At 45.4% G+C, this 21,061-nt stretch overlaps 1 protein-coding gene across 2 annotated transcripts in view; it reads right to left on the reverse strand.

The window, feature by feature from the left end:
* The window catches only part of GPR45 (G protein-coupled receptor 45), a 32,787-nt gene extending 14,680 nt beyond the window's left edge, over nucleotides 1–18,107 (reverse strand). The window contains exons 1-2 of one of the 2 annotated variants that reach the window (XR_006280537.1): nucleotides 17,590–18,107; nucleotides 1,382–1,645 (exon numbers count right to left, since the gene is read on the reverse strand). The gene's annotated coding sequence lies outside the window, so the exon portion shown is untranslated. Of the gene's footprint in view, nucleotides 1–1,381; nucleotides 1,646–17,589 lie in introns of those variants that run through there. The other variant, XM_038369364.2, reaches the window with a different exon arrangement.
* Between the last annotated feature and the right edge of the window lie 2,954 nt (nucleotides 18,108–21,061).

The following is a 21,061-nucleotide window of genomic DNA, read 5'->3' on the forward strand; positions in this document are numbered from 1 at the left end:
TCACATATCATTGCCTGCACGCCAGGACAGCTGCTGCTCATGACATGTGCATGATTATGCTTCGGAGGGATAACCTTCCGAGGAGAGAATGCATGCCGCCAGTGATCCGTCATTCCAAATTGTCTGGTGCTGGGCCTCTATCCAAGAAACTGCACAGCTGTGCACTGAAATGCATCACAGGCTACAGCTCTTGTTCATATATCCAAGAACGATGCCTGGATAGTTGGTTAATTTATTTCTGATGCCTTTGGTTTCAACAGATGAGCAGTCCAAAGACAGCAGATTTTAACTTTTTCCACACACTGCAGTTACACATGGACTGCTTTATAAGTGCTCCACTTGATGTTAAACCACTGAGCAGAGAAGAGGCATCAACAACTGTGTACTCTTCCACCACTTCTTCCTGTAGTCGGAGCTTGCAAAATCTCTATTAGATGCAGCTCTTTCCCTCTTGAGGATGCTGTGTTTACTTGCAGGAAATGCACACTCCTAATAAATATCACTTGTAAATTGTTCTCAGTTCATTTAGTTCCTGTTTCTGTACATGCTGTTTGATTTCAATTTGTGCTCTCCTCGTATTTTTCCAAGCCTAATCGTTGACCGCATTTCTGGTCTCAAGCGCTTTACCTAGTTGCCTGATCCTTAGCGACATCCTGAAGAGGTTTGATGAAAGATGCACTTTGGAGGTCCACTAAACTCAGACTGACCCAGCACACAAAGCCGGATTCTGCTGATCGAACAGGCAGAAGTGACACATGAAGGGAAACAGAGGACAAGCTCCAACAGAGAGCAAGATCAGTTGGCGTGATGCTGAAGCTAAATCTTATGTAATAAAATCTGAATATTTTATTCAACAAATGCCAGGATATTTCTCAAACATTTATATATCCTTCCGCTGCACAAACTCATAATATGGAGGTTCTGATCCCTGTCCAGGAACAGGATCCTGCAAGATCCTGAACACTCTGACCCAGCAAAGCACTTAAGCACATGAAGTCAATGGGACTTAAGCACATGCTTCATGGGCACATGCTTAAGTGTTTGGCTGGATATGGGCAAGTGTACTCAAGACCTAGCTGGACGCAGCCCATATACAAGTGACATTAACTAGGACACAGAGTTTGTATTCCAAGGAATGTAAGGGCCTGAATTTCTAAAATGAGAGAGAGAAAAAAAAGGTTTCAGAGTAGCAGCTGTGTTAGTCTGTATTCGCAAAAAGAAAAGGAGTACTTGTGGCACCTTAGAGACTAACAAAGTTATTAGAGCATAAGCTTTCATGAGCTGTAGCTCACGAAAGCTTATGCTCTAATAAATTTGTTAGTCTCTAAGGTGCCACAAGAAAAAAAAGGGTCTTTCAAACAGGAGCAGTTGGTGTTTATTCTTGCAGCACAGAGTTCAGCTCAACTCATTCCAACAGTAAAAGACAAAGTGTTCTTCTCCTCATGATACTCTCTGAAGGATGTTCTTCTGAGGAATTCTTTAAAGATTTAGGGCCCAGTTCTGCCTTCATTTTTTGGTGTAACTCCCTTATCTGCAGTGGAGTTACTCCTGATTTACAGTGGTGTAAATGAAAAAAAAAACGTGTTTCTAGGGAAAGAATGGATTGGATACTCCTCCCCTACTTCTAAAATTGTAGTGAGGCATTCTGGGAAAAAAGAAATAGGGATTTGTATTATTAAACATTTATATTGCAATAGCACCCACAGGCACAGTGAGGTTGGGCCCTACTGTGCAAACATATAATAAGCCACAGTCACTGTCTCAGAGAGCTTCAGGTATGCCAGTGGGTCCAACTCAGAGGGGAAGGAGAAGTGAGATCCTCTTACCCTAATATAGATTCAGTTATGCTTGGACCGACTCCCATAGGCCACTCTATCAAGGCTTAAGATTCTAAACTGGTGTAAATAAGAAATGGAAAGAAATTAAAGAAGCCCCCACTCTACCTTACCTATTAAACAGAAATGTTTTATACTTAAACAGGAAAAAATACTTGAATTTATTAACATTTTAGGATTAATTATAAGGCAAGGAAACCAGTCCATACTCTGCTTACAGACAAATGCAGCCTTTTAAATAGAAATCCAACATAATCCAAAGAATTCGATTTGACCCCTTTCCCCTCCAACTCCCCATCGACCCTCACACCTCTAAATCAAAGCCACATTTCTCTTGGAATTTTATCGCTCTGATAAGTAACATCTGTTTTCCAGAGGTGTAAAGTTGCAAGGGGACCATCGTTAGTCACTAGCATAAAGGATTGCACATGGAAAATACAATGGAAAAGTATCAGAACCCCATTTAAAAGATGAAAGGACATAAGTAGGCCTGGTACTCCGTTAAACAATCAATACTGATATTGCTAAAACACTGACAGACGGAACAAATCATTTACTATGCATGTCACTGGAGGGACAACCTCACTGCGGTTATTGGCGAGACTGTTACTTCTTTAGTATATGAAAACAAAACAGACTAATATTGCAAGACTTGGAAGGCAAGTTCATGAAATAGCTCCCCATTTGGCAAAGCATCAAAACAGAACAGTACACAGTCAATATGTCTGGTGCATTTCCCCCCCCCCGCCCAATAAGCAGAATAGGAGACTAGGGGAAACTGAATAATAAATAATAATAATTTGTTTATAGCACCCTTATCCAAGGATCTCAAAGTTTAGAGTAAACCAAGAAACATTAATTTGCCATTGTTGTGACCAAGGCTGAGAGGCAGTGGCTAAATATAATGGCAGGTTATGGGAGTCTGCTTACATCACATCATTTAACTGGCATTCAGCAGGTTGATTACTCTCTTTCCCATCCCAATGGCTTCTGAGCCAAACTCTCTGATGGGGTAAATGGGTGCAGAGAATTTGATCCTCTTCTATCTCCATTAGCTATAGCTGCTGCTTTTGATGCTATCTGAATATCATGAACACTTCCCCTAATCCCCTTAGTGCTTCTAAAAGCAAATGCTTCAGATCTAGCCAATCAATAATTCCATCGTAGGATGACCTATTACCAGGTTATGATTAGGCTGAATGAGGATCCATGCTGATAAAAGTTTACAGAGGAAATGTCAAAAAAATTTCTACATGCCGAATGCCAGTAAAATGATGTCATGGCAGCAGACTCCTGTAACCTACCAGTATTTTTATCCACTGCCTGTCAGACTTGGCCACAAGAAGCGCAATTTTTTTTTTAAATTTACATGGCAAAGATACATGGGCAATATTTAAATTAACCACTTAACCTTTTGGTACTAAAAGCTTCCTGTTATAATGAAATATCAGTTCTTCACTAAAATGTGCTTGGTTAAAGATTAGCCAAGAGTGCATTGAACTAAGGTACTTGTATATATCCAGCGATAAGAGCCATCTGTGTTAAATACAGCCTCCGGATCATGAAATATTTTGAGTGGCACAAAATTATAGCAAGCCTCTGATGTGAGCTAATATCCATGACCTAGATTTGGTCTTACCAGAAGACTTAAGTAATGGGCAGTGTATAATTACACTGCCCCGGGAGCAGCCCAGACCCACATCCACACCCATGGATTTTTAACACCCATGAGCAATGTAGTTATACCGAAGTAAGTCTGTAATGTAGACCATGTTTTAGAGTCACACTCAGGTCTCTTGCACCCACCCTCCTCTTGGGGGGGAGGGCTGAGCCCCACCTCCTGAGAAAAGTGCTGAACCAGGCCAGAAAGGCTGCGCGAACCAGCAGCCAATCAATGAAGGCCTGGGGAGAGCAAATCAGGGTGGGGGAAGGGGCAGCCAATCAGGACCGGGCAAGGTCCTAGATAAAGGCTGCCCAGCTAGGGAGTAGGGTAGTCTCTCCCTGAATGGCAAGGGAGGAGGACTGGCTCCTGAGCAGAAAGGTAGCACCTTGGGCAGGGCAGGGCAGGGCAGGGCAGGGCAGGGCAGGGCAGGGCTGGGCTGGGCTGGGGAAGGGCAGAAGGAGCTGGGGCGCTCTGGCCAAGGAAAACCCCAGGCTGCAGGCCTTGCTACAAAGGGCTGAGCAGGTGCACAGGGCCAAAGGGGAAGAAGCGGCCCAGGGACAATAGTTTTACAAAGGGGAGAGAAGGAGGGCTGAGAGGCTGCCGCTAAAGGGTCCCTGGGTCGGGACCCAGAGTAGCGGGTGGGCCTCGGTCCCCCCCTTACCCCTTGTACTACACTTGGCTGAGAAGGAACGTGGCCTGATATAGGCTGCAACAAAGGGGCTAGGCTTTGAGGCTGCAGCCGGCCACTAGAGCTGGTGTAGATCGAAGACTGCTGATAACACCACACCCCCAGAAGGGAGTGAAACCGGAGCAGTGGGCACTGCCGGAGGGTGGTGTCCTGAAGAGGATGCTGCCAAGCGGGGAGCAATGTGGGTCCCCAAAGCAGCAGAGCAGACAAATGGCAAGGCACCATGTGCAAAAGGTGCTCCATGACTGGTCAGAGCTAATTCCCAGAGCAACCAGCGGGAGGCACCAGCAGTGATGAGTCTTGACCCCAGCACAGGGGGGGAAGTAATCTCCACGGTAGAGATTACAGACTGCCAGTATATCAGGGCAGAAGTGAATGCAAGAATGACTATTTCCTGTTCAGGTTTCAGAGTAGCAGCCGTGTTAGTCTGTATTCACAAAAAGAAAAGGAGTACTTGTGGCATCTTAGAGACTAACAAATTTATTGCTCTTACCTGCTTCCTCTAGGCCCTCTAGTGGCCACTCTAAAGATTCACAACGAACACCACATCCTCCTTTCTGAAAAGGGAAGGTTGGTATCCAAAGTTTTAATTAAAGCATATAACAAGAATGAAATAAGAATAAACAGCCATATGAAGAGCAGGGTAGGCTGCCTGAACCTTCAGCCTTTATTTATTATGGGATTTATTACACCCTTTTAATGACATTTGACTACTAGTCCTGTCATTTTCTTGAACCCTCAAGATTTTATATAATTTTCCAGGAATGCAGGAGGCAGTGTTTCTCTTGCTGGATATCTCCTTGCAGGGAAAAGGAGCTGGAGAAACTGCTCGAAGTTCTATGTGGACAGGCAGGGTGTTATTCATAGGTTCAGTCATGGGGTAGCGGTCAGGGTGTTGCATCGTCAGGTGAACCTCCAGAACAAGATGTCTCCTGTTCGGACAGATGATTTCCCCTGGCATCCTAACAAAGCAGACTCGAGGAGCCCTGGAACATTCCTACACTGTCCCCTTTTCCTGAGAATTTCTCACCAAATGCAAACTCCTGGATTTGACTATGGCACCTGTTCGAGTCCTTCTTCCAACAGGATTTATATTGACCTTCCTTCTTCTGTAGTCTTGGGAACTCAGGCCAACAAGGGTCTAGTTAGGAATGGCTGGTTGGGATAGTGGATCTCAACTTCTTCCCCATCAACAGTTCCGCAGGGCTGAATCCATTTGCTAGGGGCATTGACCAGTATGCAACAGGACAAGATGAAGATCTGAGGAATTAGAAAGAAGTTGTTCTATTGTTGCTTTGAGAGAACTGTGGGCTGGATGCGACATGAGTGAAACCACAGGTATTTGGAAACCTCAAAGTTTTCAGAGGAAAAGTGTGGACCACTGATCAGAGATTACGTGCTATGGAATCCCAAAATGGGAAAAGATGGGGTTTAATCTCCACAACTGCACTGGATGAACAACCAGGCAAACTTCAAGGAATAAAGAGAGAAATCAAAAGGTAAGTTGTATTATCCAGACAGAAAAAATCAGTTCCCAACTTGCTGCCATTGCCTGTCTTGTAGAGCAGATGGTAGCAACAGTTCCAGTGGGTTTGTTCCACAGGATCACAACATCACATTTCTCAACTCTCTTTTGTAGTGGTTTACTCAGCCCAGACTACCAACCCTATTTTAGCTATTTCCCAGCACTTTGTAATGCCTTGGTGTCCCTCATGAAGTCTGTCAATGATTTCCTATTGCATGGATGTAGGGATAACCCATCTGGACCCCGCCAACAGACTTTGGTTTATGGTAAGATCTCCAGAAACCACCAAATATGGTTTCACAGAGATTTCTGACTGTGTCTTTTTGTCCAGCCTTCTTTGCAGCTAATCATGATGTGGCTCTGTAATTCATCTGCCTCTTGCATCTTTTTTCTGTTCTTGCAGGCATCTTTCTTTGACTGACAAAGTAGTAAGGACAGAATCTTCTATGAACAGCTCTTTCTGTTTACACTCTTGCTGTGGTGTGTCTGGGACCAGTGCCTGGAAAGTATCAGCTATGATGAGATTCTTCTAAAGTATATGAGCAGTCTAGAACTGAAACCTCATGAGCCTCATTTGAAAATGCTGCATCCCACATTGTAACTTATCTAGTTTGTTTGAACCTAGAAGAGTAACTAGTAGTAGTTTGTAGTCAATTTCCACACGAAATTTTATGCCCACTAGAATGTGTCTAAAATGTTCACCCAGTCCATGTAATGGCCAGGACTTCTTTTGCTATGTCTGCATAGTGCTGCTCTGCACAGGTGAGTGCTTGTGAGGAATATGCTATTGGATGCCACAGGGAAAGTGATTGTTCCTGAAGGAGGACCGCCACTATCCTACAGAATGAAGCATCAGCAAAAACTGTGGTTGCATTTGGTTTATATAAAGGCCCAAACTGGTGGAGTGCTCAGATCTTGCTTTATTTCTGAATGTCAGACTCTGTTTCGTTCCCCAATACCAGGAATTGTGTGGCCTCAGGAAATCTCATAATGGCATTGACTTCTCTGCCAGGTGATTTAAGCATTTTCCCAGGTGTGTCACCGTGCCCATGAATCTACATAATACACTGACACTCTGAGGTGCCTTCATCTGGGTAATCACTTGCACTTTCTCTGGATCTGGACTGACCCCTGCTCCACCAATGATCTGGTCTAGCAACTTGACTGTCTTTTGAGACTTTGCATTTGTCATTAAGTGCTTTCTCTGGTCTTTCCTGGACTACAAAGAGACATTAGTCATGTTGGGTTTGGGTTGATTCATAGATGTCATTCATTTGTTAGAGAATCCCTCCAGGCAGACCTTCGAGGAGTTCAGGAGCAGATGATATGCCAAATGGTAGCCTATTGAAACAAAACCTTTCAAAAGGTGTGATGAAAATTGTTACTAGTATAGATTCTGCAGCAACTGGTATCTGCCAGAAACCAGACTGGGCATCCAATATGGAGAAGACTTTTACTTTACTAAGTTGTCCAAAGGTGTGTTCAATGCATAAGAGTACAAGTCATTCTCGATAGACATTCTCATTAAGCCTGGTAAGGTCTACACAGATCTGAACCTTGTCATTTGGTTATGGGAACATCATGCCTGTACACCATTTGGCAGGGATGCCTATTCTGGAAATGGCACCCACCTGCTCCATGTGGCTGAGCTATGCCTTCACTCTGGGCAAAAAGTAAGAGAGACTCTCCTAGGCAAAAATAGAACAAAGGCTTTGCATTTGGTACAAGCTTAATGTGTTATTCCCTCTCTAGTTTCCCTACTCCTTGGAATAATTTAGGAAATGTCTTCCTGATTTCTGGCTCTAGGTCCATGGTGACTGGTTCTATCCTTATAACCAGGCCTAAGGCTATGATTGCTGGGCGGGAAGGTAAAACCATGCATAGGCCATCTACAACATAGACCTCTTCAGATGTAGTTTGAGTGGCCAAATGTTTAATGGGGACTATCCTGGTCCTTTCAATATCTTTTATTGGCTCTTGAAATGTTGGTGTTTTCATCCTCCTCTAAAGTAATTTATGGAATCAATTAGCAGCATCTGTGTCTATTCTGAAGTCCATTTTATGTTTTCCTGTGGGGATCATGGGATCCACAGTGGTTCTTTTTAGCATCTCCTATGGCTTCAAGGTATACACCCCAGCAGTCTTTGGGTCTTCTTGAAAGACAGCTGGTACCATACATTTAGATCAGCAAACTGTTGCAGGAAATGTCTAAAAATAAGACATTATACATGTGGTATCCCTTGCAGGAGAAAGCCATCTTCTGTGAAGTGGTCTGCCACACCCCTGGCATTCTTTCATACTCATGTATTTCTTTTCTTTACTCCATGTTAGCATAGGCCTCTCTGGATCCCTTTGTGCTTATACTGGACAAGGTGGGTATTGTTTCTGGGCATCCTGAGGTATTTTCCTCCCTGTATCTATGGCTTCTAAAGTGGACTCCTCCTCAAAGTTATTTCTGAGCAGAATCTGTTGCTTCTTTATGTACTGACTTTTTGAAAGACTATGTTTTTGGCTATCTCTAGTGTGACATTAGGATCAGTTTGGGTTCCTTCTGACATTTGGCTGTCCCTCAGCCTACAACAAGGTTGTCTGTGATGACGGAAGAGCTTATCTCCCACTAGTCACAGTGTTGGATTAGGTTGTAGAGGATTGTTATAAAATCATTCACTGACTCACCCTTCTCTTGGTTGTGTAAGTGAAATTGTGCCCACAAAAAAAAAAAACCCCATTGTGGCACGGCATGAAATGCTTATCTCATTCTTCTTAACAGTCTTGAACTGTTTCATCTAAGCAGTTACAAGGCTTCTGGAAAAGAGAATGTCTCTGCTTCAGCTCCAATTTTACAGAGCAGGGTATTAACTTATTTCTTCTCTGATTGCTGATCTAACCCCAACACTTGATGGAACTATGGAATCTGCTTACCCAGAGTGGCCATCCCTCTTGGTGCAGGAAATAGGCCGGGTCAGAGGTAGCCATCTCTGCTGTTTTACCAGACTGTTTATTGTGCCCCCTCCCTGCCCACCCCATAGGTGCTGGAACTTGAGATGCTGCAGCACTCCCTGGCTTAAAGTGGTTTCCATCATATGCAGAGTTTACAGTTTGGTTCAATGGCTCTCAGTCCCCTTCACTATATACATTGTTCCAGTGCCCCTGCATCAGTTTTTTTCTTGGTTGCCCCTATGTGGAGTAAGGTAGCTTAATCATTAAAGGAACCAAACTGGTGTTACTGTAGGCCTAGCATTAGCTTCGGTTTTCCTTAGGGTCTCATCCTCCCTCCCTGGACTCACCACAGCAGAGCCCTCCAGACACTGGGTTTTTCAGGCCTTTTCTCTGCCAGCTCAGCTGCTCTAGACATTCACAACTTACACCACATCCATCTGTTCTCTATCTAATGCAGATCAGTTTCCCCTCCACACTAGGGCTACCACCTTTGAAATGCAAAACAAAAAACCCAGAACTCACTCCCCACACAAGACAAGCCCACCACAACCCCTACCACAAGGCAACTAGTTAGGAAAAACTGTTTCACTAGGAGGGAGGTGAAGCACTGGAATGGGTTACCCAAGTAGGTGGCAGAATCTCCATCCTTAGAGGTTTTTAAGGCCCAGCTTGACAAAGCCCTAGCTGGGATGATTTAGTTGGGGTTGGTCCTGCTTCAAGCAGGGGGTTGGACTAGATCTCTTGAGGTCTCTTCCAATCCTAATCTTCTATCAACTCCACAACCCCTCCTCCCTCCACAGCCACTTATCGAATCTAGAGAGAACACATAGATAAGGTTACTTAAACGGCAGAAGTGGGAACACTATAGCATCTTTAGCTGGACACAAACTTTTAACATTAGCTATCCCAGTGTATTGTGATAATAATGCAAATCTTCAGACCCATGTAAAAAGAACCCAGCAGATTTAATTATTTTTCTGGCAACTGGCAAATCCACTTAAAAAAAAAACAACCAGGCTGCTGGTCAAATACCAGCCAGGGCTAACACTACTCCACACCAGCTCAGATGCGTGATGGGACAGGGAAGGGAAGGTAGAATCCTGACTCCACTCAGTGCCCCTGCCTGCCCACTCCCTATCCATCCTTATGGAAAGAAGAGTATTATCTCCCTCTCTTCAGGCTGCTGTTCCCCCTCAGACACAGACTGTACAAGGACATGCACAGGCATATAAGGCAGCTCACAATTGAGCCCTGCAGGGTTAAAGGGACAGCACGAGGAAAATCAGCTTAGAGTCAGAATGGGAAATCAGAAAAAGTTACTATTTAATAGCATCATGCATCAAACTACTTGTATTCTTCTTCTATCAAATTGATCCAATTAGTTGTGCACATCTACAGTACAATGACTATCAAGGCTGACATCAAATGCAAGGGAGAAAGTTTAGGGCAATATGAGTTCAGACTGACTTATAGGTACCTCTGCAGTGACAGAGTATCTACGTCAGCCTTTCCAGCAGCTGAGGGGTCCTTAAAAGTTTAATATTTTATTCTGAAACAGTTTAAGACAATGGACTGTTAATACAGAGCCACTGTCACTGCAGCAAGTCCCTTCAAGCCAGCCAGAATCAATGCCATAAGGACTTGCCTGAAATGGAAAACAGAAACTGTAGGCAGAAACATTGGCATCTTGCAGTGGGCCCTAAGCAAGGGGCAGCATGTGATTGTGTTATCCCAGGGATAAAGGAGGGACTCTACCTCCCTCTTGCTCCCTGAGGGAAGTAATTTATGCCACTGCTTTTCTTGGCAAAGCTTATTTTCTCCTCATGTACTAGCTATACTGCCTTGGCTGGTGCACTGGGGGTCTGGAATCAAGGCTACTCCCACTCTGTGCCACCCAGGTGCAGAGGAAGGGGAACAGGGGCCCACCATGTGAGTAGTCTGCACAGAGAAGTGCACCGTATATCCCCTTTATGCATCAGTATGTAGCAATGATTAGCTCACAACTTAGCCCTAAGCATGGTCCATCAGCAGCAGTTAGACAATGTGTCTTTTCCAGTATTATCTTCAGCCAGCCCGAGTGGAGGCAGGAAGTTTGTTAAACATTGCTGGGGCCTTCAGAAATGGACACGCCCCTTGTGGTAGCTGAGAGAGTCAGGTACCTGTAAGAGGAACTCCCCAAAGATAAAAGCCAATGTGGCATTATTCCATAAGGTGCAAATCATATTACTGAAGCTAGTTGAATTGACCATTGTGGGCAGCAGATTTGGATCTTTTTCCTTAACTCTGAAAAATCATGATCAGTTTGTTATTCATTTTTATTAACCTATTTCATTCTATGGATTTTCATTAGCCATTTGCAATGCAACATCTTTCATGCATCTGATATTTAAAATTCATTGATCCATCTCTCACGGGCCACCTAAATAATCTTTATAAATGGGAGCACAGCCTTGGGAAGTCACTAGAGCATGGACTCTCTCAGGAGCACACTGGAGAAGCAGAAGATGAACACTTAAATTTCTGCACAATTAAAATCATGCACAAAGAGAGGCTGTGTACATGGAATCCACATATAAAAATAGCGGGGTTCCTTCCTGACTAAGGGAAAAAGATGTAAACTAGATTTGTTAGTCTAGCAACAATTACATTCAGTTTTCTCTTAGTATAGTCACACTGGGTAATTGCTGTGGGTGCCCTTCCTCACTGACTGGTATTACTATTCACTGGCTCCTCAGCTCACCTTGACTCTAGTGGTACTGGTGTCCTTTCTCCCATCTTGTACACTGTCAATGGGAGCAACAGGCCAAAAAAAGGCTCCGTGTGGTTGATTCCCAGCCCCCCCCCCCTTTGGGATACTGAACTTGCTGGGACAAATGCCAGCCTGGGGTAAGCAGGCACAACTCCTTTGACTTCAACTGATTGTGCCTGCTAACACCAGCCCATTGTATTTGGCAGGTACCATCCCTCAGTCTTGTCTACAGTTATGTCTACGCTACAAGCTAGGGGTGAGATTCCCCTGCTCATGTCCACACGTTCACACTAGCTCTCACTGAGATTATAAATAGCAGCGTAGCCGCAGTAGCATGGCTAGTGGCCACAGAGGTATATGTCTGAGCCATGATGAATACATACTCACTGGTTTCAGACAGGATTGTACTTGGCATGAGTCAGCCGTGCCCCCACTGCTGCCACCCACACTACCATGGCTATTTACCTTCATACTAGCTCACTGACAGCAAGTGCAACTAAATGTACATGAGCAGGGGAATCACACCTGATAGATGTGGCCTATGTGTTTGGTTCACAGGCAGCAGTCGGTGGAAGTAGGACTCTGAACACTAGTCAAATTTTGACCTGAAAGGCTTGTGATAGCCAGAACTGGATTTGATAACCCAGGAGGTCACTCTCAGTCCTCTGTTCCTAACCCAAAGTGAATGAATTTGCCATTCTCCTCAAATAAACAGAATTAACAGTTCTTAAAGTCTTCTAACATAAGGTCACTGAATTTAATACATCAAAATAATGCTAATTTTAAAACAAGTTTTTAAGGAATGCAGTGCTCCAGTTTTCCCTTTTTCTAACATTGATATTAAAATACTAACACTTTTATATTCAGTAAGTTGGAATTTAACCAAATACCAAACCCATCATTTGTTTATAATTCTTAAAAACAAATAAATCACATTTTCTTATTCCACAAGAATTCAGAAAGAGCTTCACACAGATCCAGACCAACACATAGTTTAATACAACTGTCTTCCTCGTGTAACCTTAATGCTATTATTCTGGACAGGGTCAGCTGTTTTATATTGTTCTTCAGGAGCAGAAAACTTATAAGTAACAAGGAAGGAAAGATATCAACCCTTCTGGGAGTCTGGGCTGTAAATATCAGTATAATGAGATGTCTCATCAGAAGGGGGAGGAAAAAAAAAAGACAGTAGAAATGTGACAAAAGCGAACTTTTGAATATTTTCACTCTTCTTTGGACATGGACAAGTGGTTTTAGAGGTTCTAATAAGCCCCTTTAGGTGCTTTCAAATAGCATATAACAGTTCTGAGCATTGCTCCACTTTATGGATTTATATGATGCAAATATAGAGATTACCGTAAACAGAGTTCAGAGTAGGAGCCGTGTTAGTCTGTATTCGCAAAAAGAAAAGGAGTACTTGTGGCACCTTAGAGACTAACAGAGTATGTTTGTGCTCTGACCATCACATTGGGATAACCAGTGATGAACTGCCAAAATCTTAACGACTGGTTCCCTCCTCACCCCACAAGGGGGTTGTTGTCCACCCCCGCCCCCTGGGACTCCTGCCCCATCCAACCCCCCACATTCCTTGATGTCCCCCCCAGGATCCCTGCCCCATCCATCCCCGTCTCCTGTCCCCTGACTGCCCTCAGAACTGGGAGGAGGATCTCGTGGGCCACCATAGTGGGTGCCCACCCCACTCCTAAGAGCCAGAAGGGCAAGGTGGGGAGTCCCGGCGGTGCTTACCTGGGGCAGCTCCCAGGAAGCATCCAGCAGGTCCCTCTGGCTCCTAGGGGCAGGGGAACATAGCGAGGGGGGGGAGCAGGGGGAGCGGCCGCTTCCCCCATTGATCACATCAAAAGTGGCGCCTTAGGCACCGACTCCCTGAGTGCGAAGCCGCTGCCTGCTTCTCAGCCCGCCCCGGCTTCCCGCACGAACAGCCGATTTGCGGGAAGCCAGGGGAGGGCGGAGAAGCAGAGCGTGGCAGCGCATTCAGGGGAGGAGGCGGAGTGGAGGTGAGCTGGGGCCGGGGGTGGGGAGGGGAGCTGCCGGTGGGTGCTCTGCTCCTGCCAAATTTTCCCCTTGGGTACTCCAGCCGTGGAGCACCCATGGAGTTGGCGCTTAAGGCGTCACTTTTGGTCAGTTAAATTTAGAAGCCCTTTTAGAACCAGTTGCCCCTCGCAGAACAACCGGTTCTAAAAGGGCTTCTAAATTTAACAACTGGTTCTAGTGAACCGGTAGAAACTTTCTCCAGCTCACCACTGGGGATAACTTAATATAACACAGTCAGACAAGGAAAGAACCCAATTTCCAAAGGTAAACTATATTTTTCATGCTGCCTTTTAACTATCATGTAGTGGGTCACTGGTTTCTGAAAACATTTCAAAGCTAATGTAGATCAGCTCTGCCCTTGATAGGAGTTGAATGGCTGGCTGACATAGAGAGCCAAGTATGTGGGAACAATCTAGTGGAGGATGCTAGGACTCCATTCCTGGAAGCCACCATTAAGAAACATACTCAGACTGAAAAACAAACTGGAAATAGCACAAGAAAATTTGATAGTGTCATTAATTTTCTGAATCTCTGGGTACACAGAATTGTCTTTAAAAACCCCTAATATGCTTGCTTATGCAGTCTAAGTGATCTTTATCAGCTACAATAACAGAAATGATGGAGAGGAAAACTGGTTAACACACAAAAAGCTATCCCTTGTATAGTTCTAACATTCCCCTGTCACTGTGTATTATGGAATAATAATAATGCTTTATCTGCCACATTCTACAGAAAAGCTATTCTGAGAAATAGGAGTTTAACAGTAATAATATTAGGAACATTTTTCCGCAGAGTTCACCACCAAAAGTCTACTAGGACAGCTGTATAGAATAGTTACCTACATGTCAAGAAAAACTTCATTCCAGTATCTTTCATTAATATTTGATTGAAAATGTGATTGTCAGTAGTTTATAAATCAAGAGCTATGAAGGGCAAAAAAGAGCAGTTTTTTGTGTATGTATTTTTGACTAATAATAAACAGTTGTGTTAACGATCTCACCTTGTTGGCTACCATTATTATGGATGTATTCATTGGATCATTTAACAGGAGCTAGCCTGAAGAGCTAGAATTGTGGGGACTTTGGGCTTACTTCACCAGCAGTAGAAAAAAAAAAAAAGAAGAGATGGGGTGGGGTGAGGTATTACCTGTATCCACTCCAATTCAAGTATTGGACACGTAACAGTGGTTTCTGCAGACAGGGCAAAGTTAGTCTTAAAACCTCCCACCATCTCCTTCTCACAAGCTGTTTTTACCACGATCGCTGCTATTCCATACCATTGCCCTCACAGCCATTTATCTTCTTCTTAGTGTATGTGCAACATGCCTCAGGTGGCACGTGACCAGGATTGATCACCAAATTTGGTCCGCTAATTGGATCATTAGCTTCCCCGGCCTGGGCCAGGTACTGACGGGGAGTGCGACGTGAACGTTGATCCATGCCCCCCACAGCCGTTCATTAGATACCCCTATTCGCTGACTGTAGTGCAGAGCAGTGGCTTTCAAAGAGGGGTACACATACCCCTAGGGGTACGCAGAAGTGTTCTGGGGGTACATCAACTCATCTAGATATTTGCCTAGTTTTACAACAGGCTACATAAACACTATCGCAGTCAATACCAACTAAAATTTCATTCAGACAATGAAATAGTACTGTATATACTATACACTGAAATGTAATTACAATAATTTATATTCCAACTGACTTATAAGTATATGGTAAAAGTGAGAAAGTAAGCAATTTTTCAGTAATGTGCTATGACACCTTTGTATTTTTAATGTCTCATTTTGTAAGCTAGTAATTTTTAAGTGAGGTGAAACTTGGGAGTACACAAGACAAATCAGACTCCTGAAAGGGACACAGTGGTCTGGAAAGGTTGAGAGCCACTGACATAGAACACACAGGAGTAGACAGCCCAGAAGCATGAGAGAACAAAATTCAGTGGCAGCAGATACCTTAGCAAAGAAGCAACTTAAAGAACTGCAATACTGTTTGCAGCTATCCCACCGTCTTTGCTCTGATCTAGGAAGATCTCGCAAGCTGAGCTGAAGCTGCTGTATAGCTCTTGGATGGGAGACCTCTACAGCAGCAGTTCTCAGTCCAGGGCCCCCTAGAGGGACATGAGCAGGTTTCAGGGAGTCCACCAAGCAGGGCTAGCATTAGATTTGCTGGTATCCCGTGCAGAAAGCCAAAGCCCCAGTATGTGGGGCTGCGAGCCCTGCCACCTGGGGCTGAAGCCAAAGCCTCAGCAAATTAGCGTAAGGCCCCAAGCAATTTCCGTGCTTGCTATCATCTAACACTGGCCCTGGCTTTTATATACAGAAAAATAGTTGTGGCACAGGTGGGCCATGAAGTGTTTTTGGAGAATGTTGAGCGGGGCGCAGAAAGAAAGAAAGAAAGAAAGAAAGAAAGAAAGGTTGAAAACCCTTGCTCTGCAGAACATGTACACCTGGGACTAGTACCAGGAACATCCATATGATCTGACAGCACAGCTCTGTCAGAAGTACCAAATATAAATGCCAATACTTTCAGATGAAATGGCTGACAGCTTCTGAACGTTCAAGGTCACTAAAGATACTATGGGTGCTGCTTCCATCACGCAGCAGCATGTTGCCAGCTTGCAACCGGGGCAAGAAGAAAATGGGGACAAAATCCCACCTTTCATAAATTCTGGCCATTTGCTTTTTCATTTGAGGGGAAGGGATTAGGATTTTTGTTAAAGGCTTTGATTTTGGGTATTATCTCTACTTTACAAATGGAAAAAGTGGACAGTTTAAAACAATCGCGGAGTCAAGGCTAGGATTCTGGAGTTCCTGGGCTCCTCACTCTGCTAAACACTCTAGAACAATCTTCAAGTTACAGAGGTGGGCAACCTGCGACCTATGGGCCACATGCAGCCCATCAGGGTAATCTGATTGCGGGCCGCGAGACATTTTGCTGATGTTGACTGTCCGCAGGCATGGACTCCCGCAGCTCCCACTGGCCACGGTTCGCCGTTCCTGCTACTAGTGGAGTTAGGGCCAGATTTTTAAAGGTTTTTAGACACTTGAAGATGCACCTGGTGGGAATTTCAAAGGCACCACATCTTCAGGTGCCTAAAAACCTTTAAAAATCGTGCCCTAACTCCACTAGTAGTGCCACTGAGTTCAATGGGAGTAATCAAATACTATTCAGCAGGATTCAGAGTAGCAGCTGTGTTAGTCTGTATTCGCAAAAAAGAAAAAGGAGGACTTGTGGCACCTTAGAGACTAACAAATTTATTTGAGCATAAGCTTTCGTGAGCTACAGCATCCGATGAAGTGAGCTGTAGCTCACGAAAGCTTATGCTCAAATAAATTTGTTAGTCTCTAAGGTGCCACAAGTCCTCCTTTTCTTTTATTCAGCAGGAGTGAGAGTGACAGAACTGGGGTATAAATTATTAACAAATGTGCATTTTTAGTGACAGGTATTAAATTACTCTGATAAGATGTGCTCTTGGCAGCATGACCCATCCATGAGATCATGAGATGGGGTTTTGGATTAGGGCCCTAAAGACATAATTTATACCCAGAAGCTATGGAAAACTTTGGATAATTACTGCAACAGGTGGAAGGGTTATCCACAGCAAACAGCTGACCTCCTTTTACTAACTCTTCTCATCGGTATTAACATTACATCTGTACAATCTTAGTGACCAAAGGAAAGCAAATGGACAGGACAGAAAACTTCCAGGGCGCCTGTCCTTGTCTTCACCCTCCATAATTATACAGGTTTCAGAGTAGCAGCCGTGTTAGTCTGTATTCGCAAAAAGGAAAGGAGGACTTGTGGCACCTTAGAGACTAACAAATTTATTTGAGCATAAGCTTTCGTGAGCTACAGCTCACTGCATCGGATGCATTTAAATAACTATCCATAAGAGATACAACAAAGTAACATCGGAATGCATCCGATGAAGTGAGCTGTAGCTCAGGAAAGCTTATGCTCATATACATTTGTTAGTCTCTAAGGTGCCACAAGTCCTCCTGTCCTTTTGTCATAATTATACAGTTCATTATTGAGTTAAATGGGATTTTTTTGTTTTTGTTTTTCTAAGAGCTGGCACTAGAGCCCGGTACCCTTTGCACTACCCCACGAAGAAAGACGAGAGCGGGGTACTGACCGGGGGAGAGCCTCTGGCTGCTCGTGGACGGACGACGGGTCACTCCGGCAGGGTCTATGCGGGCGTGTAGCGGCTCACCACAATTTCCGCTCCGAGGCAGGAGCCCCCTGCGCTCAGGGTCCACCCGCCCGGCGGCCGCTCCCGCCGCCCCAGGGAGCACAGTCACTTCGGAGCACCCCGGCCCGCAGAGGGGGGCAGAGCCACAGCTCGCTGGGCCCCCGGCGCTGGAGGGCCGCCTGGTCAACCTCCGCTTGGGAGGCTGAAGCCCGCCCACGGGCAGTGACACGACCAGCCCCAGCCCACGCTCTTTACGGGGGCGGCCCCCCCCCCTCCTCCACCTCAGCAGCCCTTTCACCCCCGCCCGCTGCAGAGCCCAGCCCGCGGGCCTCAGGCAAAGGCCACCTAGAGCGGTGCAGCAGGGACGCCGCGGCTGCGGCTGGCGAGGCAGGAGCGAGCGAGCCCGGCCCTCAGCCGCCCGCCCCCGCCGCGGGGTTATTCCTCGCCTGGGGACAGCGGGCGTCCCCTGAAGCCAGCGAGCGGCCGGGCAGGGGGAGAGCGCCCCCTCCAGGCGCTCCCCGGCCTCCCACTGGCCAGCAAGGGAGAGGGTGGCAACGCTCGGGGGCGGTGGGAGGAGAGGCGGGTCATGACTCATCACAGCTCCCTGCTCTGCGGGATGTGCCTTCCCCCTGCCGCAGGTGGGGCTGCAGCAAGTGCATTGTATGCCAGGGAGCCCCCCCCCCCAGCAGAGCACCCCTTGGAACCCACCTGTTCCTGCCCCCCCCCTCCCCAATATGTTTAAACATGAAGCAAAACAAGGACAGAGTAGCAGCCGTGTTAGTCTGTATTCGCAAAAAGAAAAGGAGGACTTGTGGCACCTTAGAGACTAGCAAATTTATTAGAGCATAAGCTTTCATGAGCTACAGTAAATGCATCCGATGAAGTGAGCTGTAGCTCACGAAAGCTTATGCTCTAATAAATTTGTTCGTCTCTAAGGTGCCACAAGTACTGCTTTTCTCTTTGCAAAACAAGGACAGGATTTCTAGGCTGCGATGCAGGCCCCTAGGAAGGAGCAGGCTCTCTGAGCTTCAAATCCCGAGCCTGATGGATAACTTAAAAATCAGCTAGGTAATATGCTGCTCATACATCCTGAAATTCATGCTCGTCAACAAACATATTTATACATAATGAATCAGCCCAGCTCCAGCTTTCATATACATGATATAGATGTTAAGGTCAGAAAGGGCCATTATGATCGTTTAGGCCAGTGGCTCTCAGCCTTTCCAGATTACTGTACATCCGATGACGTGAGCTCTAGCTCAAATAAATTTGTTAGTCTCTAAGGTGCCACAAGCCCTCCTTTTCCTTTTGCAAATACAGACTAACATGGCTGCTACTCTGAAACCTGTACCCCCTTTGTACCCCAAGTTTCACCTCACTTACAAACGACTTGCTTACAAAATCAGACATGAAAATACAAAAGTGTCCCAGAACACTATTACTGAAAAATTGCTTACCATCTCCTTTTTACCATATAATTATAAAATAAATCAACTGGAATGTAAATATTGTACTTACATTTCAGTGTACTGACTATAGAGCTGTAGAAACAAGCGATTGTATGAAATTTTAGTTTGTACTGACATCACTAATGCTTTTTATGGAGCCTGCTGTAAAACTAGGCAAATATCTAGATTTGTGTACCCCCAGGGGTATGCATACCCCTGTTGACACCACCGATCTAGTCTGACCTTCTCCATAACACAGGCCAAAGAATTTCAACCAGTCAAGACCATCAACTTGTGTTTGAACTAGAATATATCTTCATAGAGCAGGGGTGGGCAAACGTTTTGGCCTGAGGGCCACATTGGGGTTCCAAAACTGTATGGAGGGCAGGGTAGGGAAGGCTGTGCCTCCCCAAACAGCCTGGCCCTCACCCCTTGTCTGCCCCCCTCAGAACCCCTGACCCATCCAACCACCCCTGCTCCTTGCCCCCTGACCGCCCACTTAAGGGACCCCACCTCCAATTGCCCCCCGGGACCTCACCTCCTATCCAACCCCCCCGCTCCCTGTCCCCTGACTGCCCCAACCCCTATCCACATCCCTGCCCCCTGAAAGGCCCCTGGGACTCCCGTACCTATCCAATCACCCCTTTTCCCTGTCCCCAGAACCTCCACCCCATCCAACCGCCCCCTGCTCCCTGTCCCCTGACTGCCCCCAGGACCTCCTGCCCCTTATCCAACCCCCTGCCCCTCCCAGTCCCCTTACCATGCTGCTGAGAGCAGCAGGACTGGCAGCCATGCTGTCCGGCTGGAGCCAGCCACGCCACTACGTTGCCTAGCAGGAGCTCACAGCCCCGCCGCCCAGAGCGCTGGCAGCACGGCGAGCTTAGGCTGTGGGGGAGGGGGACAGCAGGGAAGGGGCCGGGGGCTAGCCTCCCTAGCTGGGAGCTCAAGGGCCAGGTAGGACAGTTCCGTTGGCCAGATGTGGCCCGCCAGCTGTAGTTTGCCCCCCCTCTGTCATAGAGAGTCATCCAGTCTTAATTTAAACATATAAATAAAACATAATTTTATACATCACTGTAGATATAATGTGATCCTTGTCAGATTGATTTAGTGTGGAAATATTGTGCAAGATGTTGAATAAGTTTGTCTGCTATTATTGGAGCAGCTGGCTTCAGGTTTATCAAGGTCAACTGGTGAACCTGATCAGCACTTCTTCCCCCCGAAAACAAACAAACAAACAAACAGTTCTGATTCAGATTCATTTGCTCTGGTATGGGCATACAAAAGGTACATGACAACTTGCAGGCAATGATGATATTCTGCTACTTCCACTGGCTGGTACCCTTAAAGTATTTTTAAAATACCTAATGCACTGAGGTGTATCAAGTAGCTTTTGCACCATCTGACGTGTGATAAACATGACATTACTCACACTCAGAAATCTAAGCCTACAGAATGTAAAGATTAAAAGACAGCATTTTCCTTTAAATGAATGTAGTCAATGTGCTTATTAGTTTGCTGCTGCAGCAGCAGGAGGGAGTGGGTGGGTATTTCAATGCTGGCACATTTCTATTTGGCAACAGTGAATAGCATGAGTGTTTGCAGATAGTGCTCTGTGGAATCCCCAGATTCTGCAGATTTCCTTACCAATTTTGTCTCAGATAATTAAGATTTTTAAATAATAAAAGAAAAAGTTAAAGAGGAAGTGCAAGCTCCAGCTGGATCAAATGAATTTTAAAAACACTTAATTTTTTTTAACACAGGACTGCCTTCAAATGAAAAATTATGATTAAAACGCAATTTGCTCTGAAAAGTAGCTATGTAAAAATGACACCTGCTTCCTCTGCTTCCTGTGTCTATCCAGAGTTGTATCTACTTACTTTAGTGATTTAAAAAATACTGTAGTGTGTTTTAGTCTTTACAGCTGTTGACACTGCAGAGCCAACATGGCTATGAGACAGTGAGCCAGA

The sequence above is a fragment of the Dermochelys coriacea genome, chromosome 1 (genome assembly GCF_009764565.3).
Source record: "Dermochelys coriacea isolate rDerCor1 chromosome 1, rDerCor1.pri.v4, whole genome shotgun sequence".
Lineage (NCBI taxonomy): Eukaryota > Metazoa > Chordata > Testudines > Dermochelyidae > Dermochelys > Dermochelys coriacea.